At 55.7% G+C, this 21,557-nt stretch overlaps 1 protein-coding gene across 6 annotated transcripts in view; it reads right to left on the reverse strand.

Annotated features, from left to right (window-relative positions):
* Positions 1–19,531, reverse strand: part of SH3TC1 (SH3 domain and tetratricopeptide repeats 1) — a 66,446-nt gene extending 46,915 nt beyond the window's left edge. The window contains exon 1 of one of the 6 annotated variants that reach the window (XM_078003104.1): positions 19,418–19,531. The gene's annotated coding sequence lies outside the window, so the exon portion shown is untranslated. Of the gene's footprint in view, positions 1–599; positions 1,528–5,816; positions 6,053–19,417 lie in introns of those variants that run through there. The other 5 variants (XM_078003099.1, XM_078003101.1, XM_028848292.2 and 2 more) reach the window with 5 other exon arrangements.
* Between the last annotated feature and the right edge of the window lie 2,026 nt (positions 19,532–21,557).

The raw sequence follows: 21,557 nt of genomic DNA on the forward strand, positions 1-21,557 counted from the left end.
CACGCCCCGGCACACCTGCGGTTGAAGGCTGGGCCCAGGCCCTCCCTGGAATTTTCAGGCTGGAGCCCCTGGTCCAGTGGCTGGTCCATTTGGTTGTTGGAAAAGAGACCAAGGTGGCAGCGTCAAAGTGGCTGGTTACAGCCACCGCGGTGCCGGGTGAGGCTTAGAGGCGCTGGGCTCGCCCGGGTGGGTCTGGCAGTGTGGCCGGAGCTAACAGGGGGCTGGGGTCACACCTAAGACCTGCCGGACTTGGAATCCAGCGACAGGCTGGCTCTGCTCCCAGACCCCCAGGGCTGCTCACGCCAAGGGTCAGCATGGGGTCAGGCCAGGTCCCAGAAGCAAGGGTGCTTTGTCAAAGCTGAAACCGTTGCCCGTAATCACTGTGGATTGGCACTACCAGCACCTGTGAGCTCTGAGTGGGGTCTGCTGAGGGTGCCGCCGACCTCCCCGAGGCCCCCAGCTCGCAGTTTCGCTCCACTCCCATCCGAAACAGCTCAGAAAAGTCCTCAAGAAAGTGTAAAGATCCAACCGTGGCAAGACCCACAGACAGTAGCCTGCTCGGCCAGTCCGCACCCCACCTGCCCCGGAGCCCCCCGTACCTGAGGTGTGCTCCTCGGGGGCAGCTCCCAGGCCCACAGGACCGTGGCACGCAAGCACCAGGTGGCCGCTCCTGGCCCAGCGCTGGCTGGCCCCACAGGGCTGTCTCCAGCTGGACGGAGCAGGCAGGGGCCGCCCACAGCCGGGCTGACTGCACAGCGGCCTCCGCCCCCTGCTTCCTGCCCTACTTCCTCCCTGCGCCTGAGGGCCGGTGACGGAGAGGCAGGCCCAGCGCGGCTGCACAGACACCGCAGCCGGTTGATCATTAGCTCTTTCCTGGACCGGCTCCAGGCCCTGTCCTGCCTGCCCGCTGCCCAGCCCCCAGGTTCTGTAGTAGAGGCCGGGGCACCCAGTCCCCCGCCTAGGCTGGGATTGGGGAAGTCCACCAGCCACCAGCCCTCCAGCCCTGCCAGCCTCAGCTCTGCTCTCTGTTCCTCTTCCACTTACTGCACACACACACACACACGCATGCCTGCACACACACATGCATGCACACACACACACGCATGTGTATGCAGACACACAAACACACATGTGCATGGGCACAGAGACTCACGAGCACAAGTGTGTGCACACAGACAGGCACATGTATGCACACACACGCTCACATGCAGTTCCTTCCGTCTCCGCCCAGGTGCTGCCCGGGCCACTGGCTCCATCAATGGGAACACTTAGGGGAAGAGATGGGCCCCCCTCCACCTCACCGCCAGCTCTCCTTGTAAACCTGGCCTGTCCCAACGGGCCTACCTCTTTACCTCCCCCAACTGGCTCCAGGCCTGAGCCAGGTTTGAGAGCAGGAACCTCCCTGGCCAGGCGGACCCAAGGCCAAAGCACAGAATCTCACCCCCGCCCGCTGAGGAAGCCTGGCCTGGGCTCACGTCAGCTCAGACAAGAGGCAGAACTGAACTCTGTTGGCCCCGCCTGTCTGCCTGCTCTGATGCCCTTGCCAACACAGGAGTATGAGCACCCATGTGGTGGATGTGGGCTGCTGACTCCGGCCCAGCTCTAGGAAATGGGAATGGGAGGGATCCCTCCATCCTGTGCTGTGGTAGGTTGGTGCTTTACACACACCTGGTTTAATAAAACCAAGAATAATCGCTAAGTTAAATAGTAACGTATCCATCTCACAGATAGGAAAACTAAGTCTCAGGGGGTAATGTGACATGCCCAAGGCCAGTGACCAGCTAGAAGATAAGACTGGAACCAGTTCTGACTGGCTTTAGGGCTGGGCTTTTCAACCCAGGCACTACTGACATTTGGGGTCGCATCCTTCTTTGTTGCAGGGCAGGGGGCTGTCCTGTGCACTGGAGGGTTTTAGCTAGTCCCTGGCCTCCACCCACTGGATGCCAGTAGCCCCCTCCTCTAATCATAACAGCCAAACAGCTCAGATATTGATCCCCTAGAGGTGAAGTCGCCCCAGGCTGAGAATTCCCACCCCAGGTGAGCTACTCAGGTCAAAGCCCCTCCCAGCCCACACCTGCGTCCTTCATCCTCACCCTCCCGTCCTGCTCACCTTTCTCTAATCACAGGCTCTGCCCAGGGGCTGCCGCTTGCCTCAAGTCCCTGCATCCTGCATGGCAGCCCTAAAGTCACACCTTCCCTCCCCCTCACTGAGGCCAGGGCCTGGGAGCAGGGATGCAGCTGCAGATGCCCATGCACATCCCCTCGCTGCCCCGAAAAGACGAAAAGACCTCGGGGAGGGCCCACGTGAGGCCCAAGCCCCTTAGAGGCCCAGCCTCCAGGCTCCCCGGCCGGTCTGGCCAGGCCCCACCTTCCATGCCACCAACATGCTCGGTGAGCACACGGTGGGTTGCGGGGGGTGGTTCAGAGGCACCAAAGGACACTTTCAGAGAGTCCCCAGTGGCCGCAATCTGGAAGTCTGACCCACAGGCAGAGGGGCAGCAGCTCCCAGACCAGCTCTTGTTCCCTGCGGGGACGCGGCTCCCCAGCCCGGCTCGTCTGAGGAGGAAAACGGTGGTGTCTCCAGCCTCATCCAGGGACAGTCACTCTGTCAGTTTCGTGGAGCTGCCACAACCAAGTGCCACAAACTGGGGACTCCAGACAGCAGAAATGTCATCTCTTACAGCTCTGGAGGCCAAAAGTCCAAAATCAAGCTGTGGAAGGGCCACAGTCCCTCTGGAAGCTCCAGGGGAGGCTCTTCCTGCCTGCTCCAGCCTCTGGAGCTCCACGTATGTTCTGCTGGAGGTTGCATTGCTCCAGTCTCTGCCTTTGTCTTCACCCAGCCTCCTCCTCTGTGTCTGTCTCCTCTTCAGTCTCTCCTAAGCGCCCTGTCACTGGATTTGGGGTCCACCTGAATAACCCAAGATGATCTCATCTACAGACCCTTCAGGAAATTACATCTGCAAAGACTCTTTTTCCAAATAAGGTCAGGTTCACAGGTTCAGGGTGGACGTACCTTTTGGGGTCAGCTCGGTACATAAGCTGTGATGCAGGCCTGGGACAGTGGTTAGAAATAGTGGCCCCCAACCACAGCCCCTCAACCCCAGCAGCCTGCAGCCCCTCCAGCCTGGTGTCCTCCCGGCCCCCTCCTTGGGCCTTGGGGATGGATGATACAAGGTCCGGGGACCCCATCCTGAAGCCCCTCCTGGACTCCAGCCCTCAGCACCCCACCCTTCCTTGCAGACACCTGCCGGCCCCATCTCCCACCTTCCTTCTCCCACCAAAGCTCAACTTTCATCCTGCCCAGCCCCCGCCAGCTGGGAGCCTCTGTCCAGCTCCCTCTGCCTCCCCTGTCTCAGGGGACTGGGTAATGCTTCCACCCTTCACAAAGGTCCCGCTGCCAAAGCCCAAAGCACTTTGGGAGCTAGATTCTCCTGGCACCTTCCCTGTGGAATGGGTGCAACTCTGGGCACCCACCTCTCCTCCGTTTGGGCTGCTTTCCTGGGTGAGCGGCCACCCCTGAGGCATCTGCTGCCCCAGTGCCCAGGACCTGTGGATGCCCACAGACGCACTCAACATCACCACCCTGCCCCAGGTCTCCCTCTCCCTACGCCTCCACCAGTGCCATCTATAGCCTCTGTGGCTTCCTCCCCTGCTCAGCGAGTCTTCTCCACCGAGGGTCACATTCATGCCTCGGGTCCAACACGTCTGTCAACACAACCTCACGGAGTGGTCACTTCCTCTGAGTAGCCCTGGGGGTCAGGCAGGCAGGACGTGAGATTCTGTGGCTGTGCCCTGAGTCATCATAAAGATTAAATTAGACTTGAGGACTTTTCCAACAAGCCGAGCACAGGTGCATAGCTCAGTTGCACTGAGATTCTGTGCCCACGCTGAGTTCTCTCCGTGGCCTTGGCCCAGCGAGGAGCACAGAGCAGCTGCGCTTCACAGGCAGGTGGGGAAGAACCAACGTCCCTGGGAGGTCAGTGCCTCCTACCAGTGCCCTGGCCGCGTTGTCCCCACCACGGATGGGGCTGCCTGTGCCCCTGCACAGATGATGGCCCCAAGGGGCTGTGGAGAGAAGTGGGGAGTGGGCGCCCAAGACCACCTGCGTTAACTTGCTGCCTGCCTGTGGCACCTCCTCCTCCTTCTCCGGGCCTCAGTTTCCCGTCTGTGACCTGAGACTCAAAGCGGGTGCCCCCAGTTCTCCAGCCTACTCACACCTCTGCCCCTTCTCCAGAGTGGGCAGAACGCTCCTCTCCTGGCCAGAGACGCTTGGCTTCCCCTGTGTTTGTTTTTCTGGAAGCTGCGTTGAAAAAAGCCCCCAGACGGGCTCCACATCCACACACGGGTCTGGAGACATTTCCTCTCCTGGCCATTGTCCCCCGTGGTGGCTGGAGACCCCGTATCCTGTTTGTCTCTGCAGCTGTACTTCTGGCCCAAGGCCGGGGGAATTTTCCAAGAGCCTCCCCAACTGCACAGAGCACCCTGACCGCACACAGCACACCCAGCGGCCTCCTGGAGGAAGGAGCCTGAGCCTTCAGGGCTGGGGGCTTTCCAAGCAGGCCCACCTAGAGGCTGCAGATCCTGGGGCAGAAGCGCACACAGCCCTGCTGCCAGAGGGGCCGTCCGAACTCCAACTTAGGCTTCAATTCTCCCAGGACAATCTGTCTCTCCTCTGGGCCTCAGTCTCCCCATCTTGCAAATGGTAGAGTTGGGCTTGGAGATTTCTAAGTGCCCTCCAGCTCAATAGTTTTGCTCCCTGATGTGGTTGTAATAAATTCCAATTTTCACTTGCCAAGAAGATGCTCAGCCCTTCACAAGGATTGTCATCACATGGGGCTTGCTGATGGCCCCACCAGCTTGACTGTCTCCGGATGCCTGCTGGTGAGCGTCTCCTGATGCCCACTGAACTAATTCACAGAGGGGCTAGAGGAGGCATGACCTGCCCAGGGCCACACAGCTCCTATGTAGCAGAACCAGCCCGGATCCCAGTCCTTCCAGCCCCAAACCTGTGATCCTCACTGTCAGGCCTCTGAGCCCAAGCCAAACCATCGCATCCCCTGTGCAAGCATCCCCTGTGCAGACTTGCACGTATATACGCCCAGATGGCCTGAAGTAACTGAAGAATCACAAAAGAAGTGCAAATGCCCTGCACCGCCTTAACTGATGACATTCCACCACAAAAGATGTGAAAATGGCCAGTCCTTGCCTTAAGCGATGACATTATCTTATGAAATTCCTTTTCCTGGCTCATCCTGGCTCAAAGGCTCCCCCACTGAGCACCTTGTAACCCCCACTCCTGCCCGCCAGAGAACAACCCCCCTTTGACTGTAATTTTCCTTTATCTACCCAAATCCTATAAAACGGCCCCACCCTTATCTCCCTTCGCTGACTCTCTTTTTTTGGACTCAGCCCGCCTGCACCCAGATGAAATAAACAGCCATGTTGCTCACACAAAGCCTGGTTGGTGGTCTCTTCACACGGATGCGCATGACATTCACCCCTCCCTTGACTGCCCTCTGGGGCTAAGGTGTGAGTGGAGCAGCCGGAGACAAAGGCAGTGGTGCCCTCAATTCCCGGAAACCCCGGGAAGCAAGTCCTGCCCAACAGTCTGCGGTTTTTTAGGGAACCTAACACCCACTCCTTTGAGCTCCAAGCCCCAGTGTTAATCTTTGAGATGCTGCTCTGGAAAGCAGCAACCCTCCTCTCTCCCTTTCCTGATCTCTGGGACCAGCTGGTGTTTTACTGAATTATAAGACAAGGCGGCCCATTGCCAGGGTGAGGGGACAGTCTTAGAGTTTCTCCATCTCGTCACCCACCTTTTACACCAGGCTGTTTTCCGTCTCTGGCCCGCTCTGGGCTGGGAAGCTGCTGAACAGGTATGTTAGAGTTTGGAGAGAAAACAAAACGAGCCACCCTGGCCAGAGGCTTTCCCTGAGGGCGGAACAAACTTGTTCTCAGCAAGTGCTTCCCATCCCGGGGTTTGGCTGCTCCGGAGTCTGGGCAGACGAGGTGCCGGGGACACAATCTCTAGCCAACGTAGAAGCAGCAGGCATGGCCACCACCGCCTGGGAAAAGCGAGTGCGCCTTCAGACTTCTCCTGTGACTGTCCTGGGTCGCTCAAAGAAGCGACCAGACCTGTTCCTGCGTCCTTCCTTCAGGAAAGCCCAAATCGGACCCACCTGTGACAGAGCGGTATAATCCCCCCCCAGCCACGCCCTTCAGCTGTGGTCTTTTAGCCCTCCCCCCCTTTAATTATCCATCTCAGAAGGTCCCAGGACAGCTCCTGCCAGCCCCTGCGTGCTGACCAGGCTCCCTGAGGTCCGAGCCCCAGGGTGCAACTCAAGTTGGGGGGAAGGGGAGTTCCTGGCTGGGGAGCGGAGGCCCTGCCTTCTACCTCTTTTGTCTTTGTGTTTTTCAGCCTCCTGCAGCAAATGATGACAGCTGTAGTCATAGGAAGGCACAGGTGGTTTGTGGCTTCATCGCACTGTCTCAGAGCATTTTCAGTTCTTGGCAGTGAATCATCTCGGGCTCAGAAGGTGATTCCGGACCTGCCCCCACATGAGCAGGGGTCTCCGGGACTACATCCCTCCCAGGAAACTGCACCTCTGAGGGTCGGTCCCACTCTCCACCTCCAAGTAATGCTGCTTTTTGCAGCTTGGAGCCCCACCTGCCACTGACGTTGGCAGCACTCCCATCCCAGCTCTGCCTTCTGGCACCCCACCTGTCCCATGGTTTGGCTGCTCACAGGAGGAGCTCACAGACAACGGGGGGGTAACTGACTGGGAAACAGACCAGGATGGCAAAGCACGATCAGTGCAGCAGCAAAGGGAGGCCTGGGAGGAAAGAGAGCAGGTGAAATCTAGGAAGGCTTCCTGAAAGAGGAGGCACCTGCGCTGAGACTTGGAGGGAGAGGAACCAGGCAAAGCAGGGGAGTAAAGGGCTTCTCAGGGTTCAGGGCCAGCTCAAACAACTGTGATCCTGGCAGGCAGTGTGCTAAAATCTCCCACAGCCACTTCAAGGGACTATGGACACTGGCAGCCAAGGAGAGGCCAGCATGTTTGCACCCCAAGGGGTTAATCTACAACGCCATAAAAGTGACTCTCAGGAATGCAGAGGCCTGGGGCTAGAGGCTACCCGCACTCTCCCCACTTCAGCAGGCTGCTGGTTCTCCCATTGGTCCTGTCCAGCAGAAACAGGCACGCAGGAGCCTCCAAGGTCATTCTAGAACAGGGGAGGCAAACGTGCTCTGGGTAGGGCCGGAGGGAGCATGTTTAGCTTTGCCAGTCATCAGGTGCGTCACAACCTTGCCCTTACAGCAGGAAAACAGACAGCAGTAAGTGAATGGGTGTGGCCACGTGCCAAGAAAACTCTCTGTAATAGTATAATACAAGATGGGGCAGCAGATTTGGTCATGAGTGTGGTTTGTAAGCTGAGGCCGTCTTCTGTTGTGAAACAGGCTTGAAACATGGGCCCCGCTTCACTGCTCCACCCTGGTCATGCCTGCAACGGTGCAAATGTGCACACAGAGAAGTCAATCACCAGGTGGCGACACGAACCTAAACGGAAGAGAAGGCAACAAATAAAGACAAGTGGGCCGGGCATCGTGGCTCACGCCTATAATCCCAGCACTTAGGGAGACCGAGGCGGACGGATCATGAGGTCAGGAGTTCCAGACCAGCCTGACCAACATGGTGAAACCCGTCTCTACTAAAAATACAAAAATTAGCTAGGCATAGTGGCGCATGCCTATAATCCCAGCTACTCAGGAGGCTGAGGCAGGAGAATCACTTGAACCCTGTAGGCAGAGGTTGCAGTGAGCCGAGATCAGGCCACTGCACTCCAGCCTGGGCAACAGAGCGAGACTCCGTCTCAAAAATAAAATAAAGACAAGTGGTTGGATAAAAAGATTGTAATTTACAACCTTCAGGCTTATAAATGGGGAGATTGAGGGGCAAGGCAAAAATGACCTTCACCCAAGGTCACAGGAAGGAGAGTTCTGGTGATTCCATGGCCCTTTCATTTTAGATGTGACTGAATGCCGGACACCATGGTTCACCCCTGTAATCCCAGCACTTTGGGAGGCCGAGGAGTTCAGATCACTTGAGGTCAGGAGTTCGAGACCAGCCTGGTCAACATGGTGAAATCCTGTCTCTACTAAAAAAAAAAAAAAGATACAAAAGTTAGCCGAGTGTAGTGGCAGTTGCCTGTAATTCCAGCTACTTGGGAGGCAGAGGTGAGAGAATCACTTGAACCTGGGAGGCAGAGGTGACAGTGAGCCAAGATCTTGCCATTGCACTCCAGCCTGGGTGACAGAGCAAGACTCCGTCTCGAAAAAGAATGAATGAATGAATAAATAATTATATAAGTAAATGTAACTCAGAGATCGGCCCTGCCCCTGGAGAACACAGCCTGGCCAGATCCCAGCTCCACGCTGAGCAGCCCTGCCATCTTTCCCAGTCTCCGATTCCTCCTGTATAAAATGCTGTCTCTGCTAAACGCAGTATTTCCCGGAAACACAAACAAGCAAAGTTGTCCCCGCACACCTCCCAAGGCATTCCCAAGCCCTACTCAGACTCGAGAACGTGGGGGGGAAGGACCAGCACAAATCTCTCCCGAGGTTGCTTCCTGAGTTAATTCCTCTGCACACCCAAGTTTGAGGACGGGTGTATCCGGGCCGGCACGATAAGCCGCTAGTCTGGAGCCTCGTACCAGCCGGTGCTGGAATGGCAGCATTGTGAGTCATCCCCCGGAAAGGGCTAGGATGATGCTCCACTCAGCAGCGCTCACACTGTGTTATTTCTGGCCTTTGCTGCTGAAACCGGCCCCTGATCAGAAGAGCAGAGCTCTAAGCCCCGTGATTTCAGGAACTGCTCTTTGCAAAACAAGGACACAGGGCTCGTAGGCTTTCCAGATGACTGATGGCCACCCCGGCCGGATGGGTGGCTAGGCCGCCGGGTCGGAGGCCCGCAGGAAGTGGTCAGCAGTTCTCGTGCCTGGGCTGGAACTGAAGACACCCACCCCCAAACTGGCTGGAATGTCCTGCTCTGTCGGGGCAGGCGTCAGCCTGGAGCCCAGGGAATCGCTGACTCTGCGGCCCAGCAGGTCCACAGTCCTTCCTTCTCCCGCTGACCAGGTGCCTGAGACTCCTTAGCACAGTGCTCCTCATCTGGGGGTGGTGAGGGAAGCGAGCTGTTTCCCCAGCGGAGATTTCGGAAGAGGGACCTTCCTTCCTTGGAGGAAGCTGACCAGAGAGCCCTCACTGCCTACATAGGAGCCCCCACGGCAGCCCTGCAGCTCCCGCCAGTCCTCGGCATCTCCACCTTTAAAACCACGAGGAACAGAGGTGCAGACAGGGTAAAATCACAGAGCCAGGGCTGGGCGCAGTGGATCACGCCTGTAATCCTAGCACTTTAGGAGGCTGAGGCAGGAGGATCTCTTGAGTCCAGGAGTTCAAGAGCGGCCTGGTCAACATGGTGAAAAGGTGTAGAGGTGAAACCCATCTCTACAAAAATTACAAAAGATTAGCTGGGCATGGTGGTGCACACCTGTAGTCCCACCTGCTTGGGAGGCTGAGGTGGGAGCATTGCTTGAGCCGAGAAGTTGGAGACTGCAGTAAGCAAGGACCGCACTACTGCACTCCAGCCTGATCACACTATTGTACTCCAGCCTGGCCGCACTGCCGCCCTCCAGCCTGACCGCACTGCTGCCCTCCAGCCTGGGCGACAGAGCCGGGCCCTGTCTCCAAAAAAAGATCACAGAGTCAGAAGAGGCCAAACCCCAGAAACACCCTGTGGACCAGCCAGCTGGTGGGGTGTGGGTGACCAAGAGAGAGTGCACAGAGGAGAAGGCCCCAGATGAGGGCACATGGCAGGGGCTACAAGGCTGCTATTCTCCCAACAGCCTGGGGACATCAGATCCCAGCTTACAGAAGAGTCCCCCCAGGACTCCCAATCCCATAAGCTCGAACTCCTCAGATCGCCAACTTTCCTGAATCAGGGGTGGGACCGCAGCCGGAATTTTGGCATTCTGCAGAGCCCAGTCATGGGGGTTGATCCTGACCTTGGCTTACACAATCATTAACCCTGCCCAAGCACACACTCCCCCATCTCCTCCTAGGGAGTGAAGTCCTCCAGCTGGGAGCCACCTCCGGCAAGCTCGAGGCTCCGAGGCTGATGTCACTGCAGGCAGAGGGGAGGAGGGCTCCAAGGGGGATTCCTACAGGCCCCCCGCTACCCACCTGGACGGGGCCAGATGTCACGGGGGGCACGCTGGTGATCGCAGGCACCTGTGGCCAGTGCTGCCCTCCCAGCAAAACCTCAAGTGCTGTTTTCCACGCCCTACTTCCTGGCCTCACATCAACGCACCCACCCCACGCTCCCCAAAACTACCCAGGCATAGGCCACCAGCGTTTTCCACGTGGCCAAGCCCAGCAGTCCTTTCCCAGCTCCCTCTTCCTTGTCTCTCCAGCTAACTGGTCCACCCGCTGACCACACCCTTTGGATACCTTCTCCTGCCTCCCAGCCTCCTCCTCCCTCATGGTCACACCTTCTCTAAGGGCCACACACTGTGTGGAGAGCTCACGCCAGCGGGAACTTCAGAGCCACCTGCTTTCACTGAGTTCCCCAGGCTCCAGCTCAGAATGACGGCCTGTGCCAGTGCCACTGTCTGCCTCTCTGATGGCCAGTAGCTAGCCCAGACACCACCCAGCCAGAACTGGACACCTACTGCCCCTCCCCTGCCCTGAATCTTAGCAGATGGCACCATAGGGCACTTGGCACGTGACCCCTCTCTTTCCCCACCTGGTTACATCCAAGCCACCGTTGCCAACCTCACCCTACTCTCCCTTCCCCCTGCTCCCCCGGCGGGGCCCTGGCCACCCTGTGCTGTCCCACACCCCTGACTCCTGCCCTGGTCTCTGCACACCACCCCTTTCTGGCAACGCTTCTCCTCCAGGCTGTGACTGCGGTGTATTGCCTCCTCGAAGAGGCCTACCCTGGCTGCCAGCCTGGCCAGCCCTTGCCCTGCACCCTGGAGAGCCTCAGCATGCTCCGCCCCTCCTGGGACTGGGGCCACTGTCTATCACCACCACTTTCTTCCTAGGCAGGTCCCCTGCACTGCGGGCTCCTCCAGCGAGGGCACTGGCGGGTCTTGCTCTCTGTGGGCCCCGTGCCCAGCACACTCTGCAAACATTTGCTGAATGACTAACAAACCAAGACCCGGTGATAGGGGCCGGGCTGCCCAAGTCAGGTGGGAGCCAACAGCCCCGTGTGTTCTGAGCGGGGTTCGCCGCTGCCAGACATGCAGAAGGGGACAGAGCCCACTCAAGTGCACTTCTGCTGAGGCAAAGCTGTGTGGGCAGCTGGGTGGGAGGGAACCACCGGCTTGCAGTGGGCACGGGCTTGCCCTAGGTGGGGCTTGAGCTCTCCCGCCTCCTGTGTCGAGCCATGTGTGCCTGTGAGGGGTGCCCGGCAGGATCTGGCCACAGCACTGGCTGCACCTTCCCCCGGGACACTGGAGAGACAGGGAGGGGGTGGCTGCCTTGTGACAGGTACCCAGTGCCGGCTCCAGGCAGCAGCCCCTTGTTGGGCCAACATCCATAGCTGCCACTGCACATGCCTGCTAACCAGCTGGGGTGTCGCCCAGGCGGCGTCACAGGTGCGTGGCCCACCACTTTGGTGCCTAGCCAGGTGTGGGTCCCAGGGTCTCCCCTCACTTGCTGCAGGATGGACACATCCCTCACCCCTTCTACCCTGGCATAGCCCTCCCCTGCGCACCAAGGGTAGCGTAGTGGTCCAGGTACCACATGGAGGGGACCAGGAAACTCCCCCACTGGCCCACACAGCGCATCCTGGGGTGCGACCCAATGATGGAGAGCAGATTCTGAAGCCTGGGTTCGAAGCCCCTGGGGGAGCTGCTTTATGGTCCTGCCCAGGCCCAACACCTGCCAGCGCAGAGGAGGGTCCCACAAAGGACAGCAATCATTGTCATTATTGTTCAGTGGGGAGGATCAGCAGGCAGTGTGGCCCAGATCCAACCTGCCTACCCGACGCTGGGCCTGGCCCCGTGCTCAGCATCCGACATGGATGAGTCAGATGCCCACCATCCTCTAGAGAGCCCAGACTCAGCCTCGTGGTGGAGACAGCCATGGAGCCAGATGGGACAGCTCGGCCAGAGTGGCCATTGCGGAGGGGTCGGGAAAGGGGAGCACTGCACAGCCCCAGTCCTGCCTGTAGACAGCTGGGGAGGCTGCCTGGAGGAGGGGCTCTGCACCAGCCTCCGCCCAGGAAATATTTGTGAAATACATTCCCTGGCAGGAAATAAACACAGTGGGCCTGGAGTGTCTTGTAGCATCAAGAAGTAAGGAAGTGATCCATTGACCGGCCAATAGATAAATGGATCAACAGATCCCCGAAATGATGGAACTGTGACAAAGGGGCACAGGAGTCAACTGAAAGAGCTCCCAATGGCCAAACCTGGGACAATGTGAACAATGAAACACAGGTAAAGCAGTAGCAATGTCAACCCCAAATAGAAAACAAATATGTAGGCCGGATACAGTGGCTCGTACCTGTAATTCCAGCACTTTGGGAGGCCAAGACGGGTGGATCATGAGGTCAGGAGTTCAAGACCAGCCTGGCCAATATGGTGAAACCCTGTCTCTACTAAAAATACAAAAATTAGATGGGCGCAGTGGTGCAAGCTTGTGATCCTAGCTACTCGGGCAGCTGACAGAGGAGAATTGCTTGAACCCAGAAGGCGGAGGTTGCAGTGAGCCGAGATCACACCACTGCACTCCAGCCTGGCGATAGAGCAAGATTCCATCTCCAAAAAAAAAGAAAAAAGAAAGAAAGAAAACAAATATGTATGAGTCCACACCAGTACAAATAAGTGATGGGATAGCTGGGTAAATGGGGGAGAAGAGACAGACAGACCCCCCGGGCAAAAGAATTCCAGCTAATTTAGGCTGAGGGGCAGAGCATGACCCCCACTCCTTTAGTGTGGGATGCACATGGTGGCTTCCTTCCACAGAGGATAGTGTGGAAATGGGGAAAACCAACCAACACCCCTCAGCCAGGTGACAAGGGTCAACAGCATCAATGACAAAGCCTGTTGATAGCAGGTGTCCTTGCTATGATGCGAGCAGGAGTGCACTTTGCTGTCGTGGTCTTCCTCCCCCAAACCCATAACCCCAGTCTAATATGAGAAACACATCAGACAAATCCAACTGACAGTGTAGAACAGGAGTGGCGTTGGGTGGAAAAGAGTACAAGTGAGGATATTAACTGTGCTTGGCAGTCAGGGAAGGCTTCCTGGAGGCAGTGACATTTGAGCAAGGATTTGAAGCGTGGCAGGTGTCACAGAGGGCAAGAGAAGGTCGGGCAGGAGTCCCAGAATGGGCAAACGCACAGCAATGTGCCTATAGGAGCACGTCTTTTCTCTTTCTTCTTTTTTTAGATGGAGTCTTGCCCTGTCACCAAGGCTGGAGTACAGTGGCGTGATCTCAGCTCACTGCAACCTCCACCTTCTGGGTTCAAGTGATTCTCCCACCTCAGCCTCCCAAGTAGCTGGGATTACAGGCGCCCGCCACCAAGCCCACCTAATTTTTGTATTTTTAGTAGAGACAGGGTTTCACCATGTTGGCCAGGCTGGTCTCGAACTTCTGACCTCAAGTGATCTACCCACCTCCGCCTCCCAAAGTGCTGGGATTACAGGCGTGAGGCACCACGCCCAGTCTCAAGCGGTTTTTTAAAAGTGTTTTTTTAACCTAAACTTTATTTTTAAACTTTAGATAGAAAAGTTGGGAAGCCAGTGCCAGCATTGGCAGAAACTCTCAGCAGCCTCCCCCGTGATGACCGTCTCACACCTGCGTCACCTGTCACATCCAATAAACCCACGTGGACCCGCTATTGTCACTCACAATTCACACGTGACTTGACTTCCTTAGTTTCCCCTAACATCCATATTCTGCTCCACCCGGAAGCCCACGGGGGACACCGCGTGGGGTTCATCACCTAGTCTTTTGGGTGCCTTTTGGCCAGGATGCTTTCTGTTTTCCTGACCTCGACATTTCTAGGGAGAACTGGCAGGGATCTTTGTGATTGTGCTTGCACTGGGGTTTGTCTGAAGTTCCAGTCCCTTCACTTTTAATTTGCAACAAGCAAATTTTGCGGCTGGCCTTGGGTCAGAGTCAGGCTGGCCCCAGCCCCTCCGCCAGCAGCTGCTGTTAATTCAACCATGTGTGAGAAGCTGACCTCCGCTTCAAGCACCAGAGGGCAAGACCAACTCCACAGCAAAACAGCGAGGGGCCCGCACGGACAGTCCTGTCTATCGCCCTAAAATGTAGGAAATGTTGCTCAATGTCCCCCTGTCAGGGAGTGCAAAAAGACCCCAAGGTACCCTGTGGCACCTCCTAGAGCAGCAGCACCTGGCATCCAGGAACATACCCTAGATAGGCTGCAGAGAGCATGGTGACAGCAGGGCTGATCTGAGGGCAAATGAACAACACTCATAAAGCCACGACTGTGCTGACCCTTTGCCCAGCAACCTGACTCCTGGGAGTTTACCCTGCAGATGACTGTCGAATTCCAAAACGGCAGGGTACATAGTTGCCCATACAGTTCATTTCTAACAGCAACGCCTTGGAAATAACCCGGTGTCAGATCAATCACACTCCAGACACACAACAAGTAGCCAGCAGCTATGATACAGAACCAAGGCGTTCTCTGAGTGCTAGCAAGGAAAGATCCCTGAGACATATTAAGCAGAAAAAAGCAAGTTGCAGAGTGTCTGAAAGTGGGGTTAGGATGCGCTCGTATCTGTTTGCACTTGTGAAAAGAAACCGCAGGAGAATGAAGCCATTGGCAACAGTGGGAAGCTGAGTGGGTGAGCCACAGGGAAATTCTTGGCGCTGAAACTATTCTGGATGATGCTCTGATGGGGGATACCTGACTCCATTTCCCAAAAGACATTGAACTTTACAGCACAGGGAGCCTCAGTGTATGTACTTTTTTTTTTTTTCTTTTTTGAGACAGTTTCCCTCTTGTTCCCCAGGTTGGAGTGCAATGGCATGATCTCAGCTCACCACAACCTCCACCTCCCAGGTTCAAGTGATTCTCCTGGCTCAGCCTCCCGAGTAGCTGCGACTACAGGCACCTGCAACCACGCCCAGCTAATTTTTGTATTTTAGTAGAGACAGCGTTTGATCATATTGGTCAGGCTGGTGTCGAACTCCCAACCTCAGGTGATCCACCCGCCTCGGCCTCTCAAAGTGCTGGGATTACAGGCGTGAGCCATCGCGCCCTGTCTATGTATGCAAATTGTATTTTTTTTAAAAAAGTAGGCAGACAGGGGAATCCCAGGATGAATGTGAAATCTGACAAAACAATTAACTGTATCACAAATGTATGCGACAATCTCATTGAAGTGGGAGGAAGAAAGTTCCACTAAGTCTGTGAAACTGAAGGCAAAAGGAGCCCCACAGACGCACTCCGCTCTGGCTGATAAAGTTGCTTTCCAGCCGTCCACAGTGGCTCACACCTGTAATCCCAGTACTTTGGGAGGCTGAGGCAGGAGGATCACATAATCCCAGGGTTCAAGACCAGCCTGAGCAACATGATGAGACCCTGTCTCTGAAAATATAAACAATTAGCTGGGTGTGGTGGCAGGTGCCTGTAGTCCCAGCTACTCAGGAGACTAAGCCAGGAGGATTATTTGAGCCAGGGAGGTCGAGGCTGCAGTGAGCCATGCTCACACCACTGCATTCCAGCCTGGGCAACAGAGCAACAGCCTGTCTCAAAAACTAAATGAATAAAGTTGCCTCCCACAGGGATATGGGTCAGCCTTTCTGATACTTCTGTACACATAGACTGGAACAGAACTGTTAAGTCAGTGGATGGCTAACGGTGAAAGCCAGGTTTCTCAATGTTGGAGTGGGTGGTTGTTACAGATCGCCGGTGGGGCGGAGCTGGAATCCACTTAGTAATAACGGATTTGAGTTGGAGACGTCAGTATGAACTCACATTTAACCTAATAGAGACATAAATATTGCATCTAGGCATACTTAGGGACACGCATATATACGTGGTTAGTGTATACATATATGCCTTCATGCTCTGTCAGCTGAGAGGGCCTAAAAGAAAAGACACCCAGGCAGGCACAGTGGTTCATGCCTGTAATCCAACACTTTGGGAGGCTGAGGTGGGTGGATCATGAGGTCAGGAGTTCGAGACCAGCCTGGCCAACATGATGAAACCCCGTCTCTACTAAAAATACAAAAATTAGCTGGGTGTGGTGGGTGGTGAGCGCCTGTAATCCCAGCTACTCAGGAGGCTGAGGTAGGAGAATTGCTTGAACCTGAGAGGTGGAGGTTGCCATGAGCCGAGATTGTGCCACTGTACTCCAGTCTGGGTGACAGAGTGAGACTCTGTCTCAAAAAAAATCCACCTGTAGTCCCAGCTCAGGAGGCTGAGGCAAGAGGCTCCCTTGACGCCAGGAGTTTGAGGTCAGACTGGGCAATACAGTGAGACTTTGATGCTAAAAAACATTTAAAACAACAACAACAACAATAAAAACTAAAAAAAAAAAAAACAAAAAAAAACTTAATTTTTTTTTTTTTAAGAAAATATCCCCACATAGCAGCAAGCATACCTAGCACCCAAAGAGATCTTGGTTTCTAATACCTTTACCCAACAACAACAAAAGTCAGGGCTCAGGGAAATGGCAGAAACTGGGCCAAGAACTTGACAGGCTGCGCCTGGCCTATGGTGCCAGGAGAGTGAGTCGCTGCCTGCATGGGGGAAGGAGTGAAATCCCACATCAGGGGGGTGTGTCAAAGGGACATGGAACTAACTGAAAGAGTTAAAGTAATTTGAGCAAAACTAAGGTAGTATTTGATTATAACTCAAAGTGTAAAATAGATATCCACTAATCCGTCCTTAAATAAGTCAATAATGGAGTAACTGAGTAAATGGAGGGTAAGAGGTGGATCTCCCGGGCAGAAGAATTCCAAATAATTGATGTAGTGGCTCCACTCTGAAGGCGGGGACCAAGACTCCTGCTCCTTCTTTTTTTTTTGAGACGAAGTTTCACTTTTGTCACCCGGGCTGGAGTGCAGTGTCGCGAATCTCAGCTCACTGCAACCTCCACCTCACGGGTTCAAGCGATTCTCCTGCCTCATCCTCCCGAGTAGCTGGGATCAGAGGCGCCCACCCCCACACCTGGCTAATTTTTGTATTTTTAGTAAAAATGGGGTTTCACCATGTTGGCCAGGCTGGTCTCGAACTCCTGACATCACAATTCGCCCACCTCAGTCTCCCAAAGTGCTGGGATTACAGGCGTGAACCAGCGTGCGGCCAACTCCTGCTCCTTAAGTGTGGGTTACACTCAGAGACTTCCTTCCAGAGAGGACCGGAGGGAGCGGGAGGAAAAGATAATCTTCACAAGGAGAAACCTGACCAACACCCCTCAGCCAGGTGGCCAGGGTCAAGGTCAACAGTGGGGAGTCCTGTTGACCGCGTGTGGCCCTGGGACCATGTGATGTGGATGGCACTGCGCCTCTGAGGTCTGTCCCCCAAGAACCCATAATAACTCCAGTCTAATCATGAGAAAAACTTCAGACAAATCCCAACGGAGGCACATTCTACAAAATCCCCACCACGCCTCAAAACTGTCAAGGTCAGCAAAACCAAGAAAAGTCTGAGGAACTATTACACCCCGGAGGACTCCAATGAGACAGGAGGACTAAATGCAGCGTGGGGTCCTGGGTGGGATCCTAGGGCAGGCGAAGGCGTTCCGTAAAGACGAAGGAAATCTGAGTCAAGTGCGGGCTGCAGTTAGTAATGAGGCATTGGTGGTATTGGCTCATTCGTTGTGACAAATGTACCCTACCAAGGTACGATGCTAATCATAGAGGCAGCTGGGTGGGGTTTTATGAGAACTCTCTGAACTGTCTTCCTGACTGTTTTGTAAATCTAAAAGGATTCCAAAGAATTCAGTCTATTAAAAGAAAAACAAACAAAAAGTCCCTGTAGGGTGGAACAAGTTTGATGTGTTTGGAGAGTGAACTTTTAAGGCCCAAAGACACCCAAGCGTCACCGCGGGATCCTATCCAAGCCTGGAGCTGCCTGCTTGGGTGACACCCTGGGGCTGCTTGCCATGGGCCTCGGGCCAGCCCGGAAGCCTCCCTGGGCCACGCCTCCCTGCACTGTACAGGGACTGAGTTCATCACAGAGATGCGTGGGGCAGGGCCAGTTTCTGGTAATTGTCCCCACAGCACCAGGAAACTGAGGCAGGGCTTTGGAAGGGCTTCCTAGCCCCAGGCGTGACCTGCCCGTGGTCCTCAGCCAGTCCTGCCACCTTGAACCCTGGCCTTCCTCTGTAAACGAGGGTGAGGATGAGGACGGGCTCCTTCCTGGTGAACAGAACTCACCCGGGGCTGCTGCCACAGAGGGCTCCAGACCATTCTATAACCCCAGTGGGAGAGGGAGGCAAGGTCACCAGGCAGGTGGTATGCTGAGAAACTGAGGCTCACAGAGGCCCCCACACCCTGCCGGGGGCCACAGAGCCCCCTCACCCCCAGGGCAGCCTCTCCTCTGCCCTCCTCTGGGTCGGGCCCCCGTGCCTCTCCTCGCTGCCCTGACAGCCTCTGCATTCAGCCCCCACCTCCTTCAAAACTCACTCCCAAGTCCAGCCCTGAGAGAAGGCAGCCTCATCCCCAGCGGCAGGTGGGAACCCTGGCCCCATGACGGGGACTGAGGCTTCAGAGACGCAGAGAGACACTGGAACCCCTCCGAGACTGCTGACATTGGTGCAGCGGGAGGGCAGGGGCAGCATGAGAGACACAGGGTGCCAGGGAAGCCTGACTCGGGGCCCGCCCAGGGCTCCCGCGCCCTCCAGCGTCACCAGCGCTGCATCGTTTCCATCAACTATGGCTGCTGGCCACCTGCGGACACTGCCCTGGGCACCAGCACCAATGCCTCACCTTACAGATGGAGACACTGAGGCACGAAGGGTGGAATCACTTGGAGGCAAGCCAGGATCAGAACTCCCGGCCACAGCCTCCTGGGACCTCACCTTTCCACCAGGCATCCCGCCCGCCCAGTCGTCGGGATCCTGGGGAGACAGCACCCCCACCTCACTCTGCCACCCTGCCAGCATCCAGCTCCACCCGCCAGGCTCTTGGCCCATTTCTCATACGTGGGAACACCTGGCTGGCCCTTGGCCTGAAACCCCACTCGAGGCAGCACCCGCCCTGCCGCTTCTGGCCAGGTGAGTTTCGAGTCTCGGGTGCACCCTCCCCATGAAAACCCTCTCCAGCCTCATTCGTCTCAACAGGTGACACTGAGCATGGGGCTGGGGGCCTTAGCCTCGCAGGGAGGGCTCTCCAAGCGCAGACCCAGCGAAATGCACTGGAACTTACCCTGCCAGGGAAGGGAGGAGGGGAGGCTGGATCCCGGGCCCACCACCTGCTGCAGGGCCACAGCTGTTGCTATCACAGTTTCTCAGGACAGCACTACAGCCCAGCACCGTACCCGGGCAGGAAGGGGCACATTTTTAGCGAGCCTGGCCTCTGGGCTCCAATCAGATGACCTGGGTGGCCGGCCTGGGTCATTGGCTGTGCTGCTGCGGCCTGCCCCACCCCACCCGGGAAGGGCTGTCTCCTCCCTGACCTTCCTCCTCCTTATCAGCTGTCAGAACTGTCAGCTCTCCTGGGACAGAATTCCCAAGTAGGACGCAGAGGAGCCACCGCAGGGAGCTTGGCACAGGCGCTCCTGGGCCGGTCCAGTCTGCCCAGGGCTTTCAGGGTTTCAGACCACCTCCCGGTCCCTGCTCAGAGAGGAGAGAGGCTGGGACCTAGGAACAGACGCCAGGCCCTGCTCCACCGGGATGAGGAGAAAATGATCAGTCTCGCCCAAGCCTGGTTTCTGGGCAGTCACGGCAGCTAGATGGGAGTCCAGTAAACATTTACGGATCACCTATGGTGTGCTGCGGGGCCCAGTGTAAGGCCAGGAAAGGCGGGCAGGGTCTCTCATGTGGTGGCCAGAGGGACTGGTCCCCAAACTCGCTCAAGATAGAGTCACCTGGGACGTCCTTACAGGTTCAGATTCTTGACTCGGGACCCCCGTATCAGGATCTCCCAGAGTGGGGCCCAGACATCTGGATTTTTAACAAGTTCCCAAGCAATACTTGTCATCGGGTGATTCTGGGAACCTCTGTTCCAAATAGCACTCTTACCTTCAGGTACTCACCAGGGGCCTTGACAGACACAGGCCCCCTGAACCCCCGGGAGCTGGGCATGGCCTCTGTGACTGGCTGTGTGGCACAGGGCAAGTTCCTTAACCTCTCTGTGCCTCCCTTTCCTGGACTTTGTGCTGGAAGAACAATAGGTAGTTGGCCTACCTCATGGGATATTTATGAGGAATAAACGAGTTAATCAATGTTCAGGGCCTAAAACAATGCCCTACACACAAAGACACACAACACAGACACACATGTGCACACATGCATACACATACAGGCACACACAGATACATGCACACATACACACATGTGTGCACATACACCCACATACACATACACACAGGTTCACTCACACACACGTATACACACATGCACACACAGACACATGCACACACAGAGACACGTGCACACGTGCATACACATACTTGCATGCACACACATACACACATGTGCACATGCATGCTCACACGTACACATACACACAAGTGCACTCACACACCTATATACACATACACATGTGCACACATACATATGCGCACACAGACACATGTACACACAGATACACATGCACATATGCATACACATACATGCATGCACACACATATACATACACATAGACACATACACGCATGTGCACATACACATGCATGCAGGTGCATTCACATATATACACATACGTGCGCACAGACACATGTACACACACGTGCACACATGCATACACCAACATGCACACACATACACATAGACACATACATACATGTGCACACATACACACATGCACATACAGGTGCACTCACATATGTACACATATATACACATATACATGCACACACAGAGATACATGTACATTCATGCACACACACACACACACGCACACCCCTGACGTGTATTTTTATCAGGCATCCTGGTGATCCTGACCCAGCCCTGCCAGGTGACTTAGGCTGTGACTCAGTGGGGACAGGGGAAGTGCTGGGCTTGGGGCCTGAGCTGGTCCTCGGGGCTGGGCAGGAGCTGCCCATGCAACGCTTGTTATCTGTGTGAATGAATGAATGAATGAATGAATGAGGTATGAATTGTTTGACATTTTTCTTTGCTTTGAATTAGGAGAGCACCAAATTCGCCTCTATAATGCCCTGCTCGTTGCAATCTGGTAACAACAGTCACTGGGTCTCTGCCCTGTCCCTTGCACTAGAGGCTTCCTTCCCCCACATTCCCTGGGCACTGCTCCAGGACCAGGGATTTCGGACAGGCCCCACCTTGGGAGCTCACGTTCCCGGAGCATCCCCCTCGTCTGTGGCCCTCAGTGCGCTGGGGTGAGG

This window comes from Macaca mulatta, chromosome 5 (assembly GCF_049350105.2).
Source record: "Macaca mulatta isolate MMU2019108-1 chromosome 5, T2T-MMU8v2.0, whole genome shotgun sequence".
In the NCBI taxonomy this organism is placed as follows: Eukaryota; Metazoa; Chordata; class Mammalia; order Primates; family Cercopithecidae; genus Macaca; species Macaca mulatta.